The 2,864-nt window shown below is 27.3% G+C and overlaps 1 non-coding gene across 1 annotated transcript; it reads right to left on the minus strand.

Annotated features, from left to right (window-relative positions):
* Positions 1-824: 824 nt before the first annotated feature.
* On the minus strand, positions 825-935 carry LOC140991392 (small nucleolar RNA R71). The gene has a single exon (XR_012177863.1). It is a non-coding gene; the product is annotated as a small nucleolar RNA R71 (small nucleolar RNA).
* Positions 936-2,864: the final 1,929 nt, after the last annotated feature.

Below are 2,864 nucleotides of genomic sequence, written 5' to 3' on the forward strand. Positions count from 1 at the left end.
GAACCATTATTTATGGTGGTTTCCTTTGTTTTACTTTTAGTTAAACAATATTGCATAAACCAAGAATAAATCCTCGAGCCTTGACAAAATTTATAATTTGTAAACTTCGTTCTTGCATTTGGTAATCTATAAATTAATAAATTTAAACTTAAAATAACCTCTCTGTGGATCGATCTCGTACTTACGAAATATATTACTTGCAGACAACCTACACTTGGGTGAATTATAATTTAAGTAGTAGCAAGTTTTTGGCGCCGTTGCCGGGGAGGTATAAATTAAGTTTATATTTGTTAATTATGTTTTATTTATAAGTATTGTGTTGTTTTTTTGTATGAGTATTTGGAGTCGGAAAAAAGTGGTAGACTTATTCGAGTATCTGAAAATAATTTAAACATGGATGATAATTCAAATAATCAAGATAATGATAACAATAATAACAATAATAATAATAATAATCAAGAACATGATCAATTAAGAACACTTAGGCACCATATGAACCCTATTAGAACTAGTGCCCCATCTTGTTTAGTTTTTCCTCTTGATGCATCTAATTTCAACTTTAAACCTCAAATTATTCAACTTTTACCAAATTTTCATGGCTTAGATTCTGAAAATCCATATTTACATCTAAGAGAATTTGAGGAAGTTTGTAATACTTATAATAATCAAAATTGTAGCATGGATATAGTTCGATTAAAACTTTTCCATTTTTATTTAAAAGATAAAGCTAAAACATGGCTACAAAATTTGATATCAAGTTCAATAAGATCATGGGAAGAAATGCAACAACAATTTCTCAAAAAGTTTTTTCCTTCCCATAGTACAAACTCTTTTAAAAGATAAATTACTACTTTTTCTCAAAAACAAGGAGAAACATTTTATCAACGTTGGGATAGATATAAAGAATTACTTAATACATGCCCACATCATGGTTTTTAAACATGGAGAATAGTTTCTCACTTTTATGAAGGTCTAATACCTAAAGATAAACAAATGATAGAATTCATGTGTAATGGAACTTTTGAAGATAAAAACCCAAATGAAGCTATGGAGTATTTGGATTCATTAACAGAAAATGCTCAAAATTGGGATAATATAGGCACAATAGAACCACCAACAACTAAAATCAATAATTCAATAAATGGGGGTGGTATCTATAATCTTAAAGATGATATAGATATTCAAGCTAAACTTGCATCTTTACCAAGAAAAATTGAGTCATTAGAAATGAAAAAGAGTGGTCAATTAAAAAGTATTCAAGAAATTGTTATCATATATGTGATACACATGATCATGCTACAAAAGATTGTCCAACATTACCTTCATTTAAAGAATGTCTCCATGAACAAGCGAATTATGTTAACAATTATAAAAAAACCAATATTAGATCCTTTTTCAACATCATATAATCCTGGATGGAAAAATCATCCTAATTTTAGTTGGAGGAATGATAATAATGCACAACCCTCACAACAATATTTTCAAAATAACCAAAATCATCAAGGTTATATTCCTTATGTTACACCTCCAAGAAAAAACTTTGAAGATGTAATTCATGCATTTATCCAAAAGCAAGAATCTATCAATATTCAAAACAGTCAATCTATGACTGATTTGAAAGAAACTCTTGCAAAATTTGCATCTGCACTTAATATTCATGAAAAAGGAAAATTTCCATCTCAACCTCAACCTAATCCTAAAAATCAAAATCAAGAATTAAAAAATGAAAAAATTGATCAAATAAAATCTGTTATTACCCTTAGAAGTGGTAAAATAGTTAATGATCCATATAGTAATGAAAACAAGGATCATTTAAAATCAAAGAGTAAGGATGATAATCCTGATACTTTTGAGAATGATGATACCTTAAATTCTAAAAATAATATGTTGAATGATAAATCATCTGAAATAGTAAATGAATCAAATAAACCTCCACCATTTCCTCATGCATTAACAAATCATAAAAAACAAAAAAATGATTCTGATATCTATGAAGTTTTTAAACAAGTAAAGATAAATATTCCATTATTAGATGCTATTAAACAAGTACCTTCATATGCAAAATTTTTAAAAGACTTATGTACTGTGAAGAGAAAATTGCATGTGAAGAAGAAAGCATTCTTGGCTGAACAAGTAAGTTCTATTCTTCAAAATAATTCTAGTTTAAAATATAAAGATCCTGGTTGTCCAACAATTTCATGTATTATTGGAGAAAATAAAATTAAAAAAGCTTTGTTAGATTTGGGAGCAAGTGTGAATTTACTTCCTTATTCAGTTTATGAAAAACTTAATTTAGGAGAATTAAAACCCACTTCTGTTACTCTCTTACTGGCGGATAGGTCAATCAAAATACCTAGAGGTATTGTAGAAGATGTGTTGGTTCAAGTTGATAAATTCATATATCCTGTAGATTTTATTGTTTTGGATACACAACCAATAGAAGTACATAATGAAATTCCAGTAATATTGGGACGACCATTTCTAGCAACTTCAAATGCTTTAATTAATTGTCGAAATGGAATAATGAAATTGTCTTTTGGAAATATGACTCTAGAACTTAATGTGTTCAATTTATGTAAACAACCAAGTATTAATGAAAATGAATATGATAATGAAATTGAAACAATTATGGAAGAAAATATACAAGAAGAAAACTTAAATCAACAATCTGAAGTTTTTTCAATAGAATGTTTTGAGTCTGAAAATAATTTTAAAAAAGATGATAATACAAAACTTGAATTAAAAGTTTTACCATTCGAATTGAAATATGTATTTCTTGGTGAAAATAAAACATTTCCTGTTGTAATTTCTTCCACTCTTCTACCAAATCAAGAAGAAGATTTAATTAAATTACTTAAGAAATA

Source organism: Primulina huaijiensis, chromosome 1 (assembly GCF_012295235.1).
Source record: "Primulina huaijiensis isolate GDHJ02 chromosome 1, ASM1229523v2, whole genome shotgun sequence".
Classification (NCBI taxonomy): domain Eukaryota; kingdom Viridiplantae; phylum Streptophyta; class Magnoliopsida; order Lamiales; family Gesneriaceae; genus Primulina; species Primulina huaijiensis.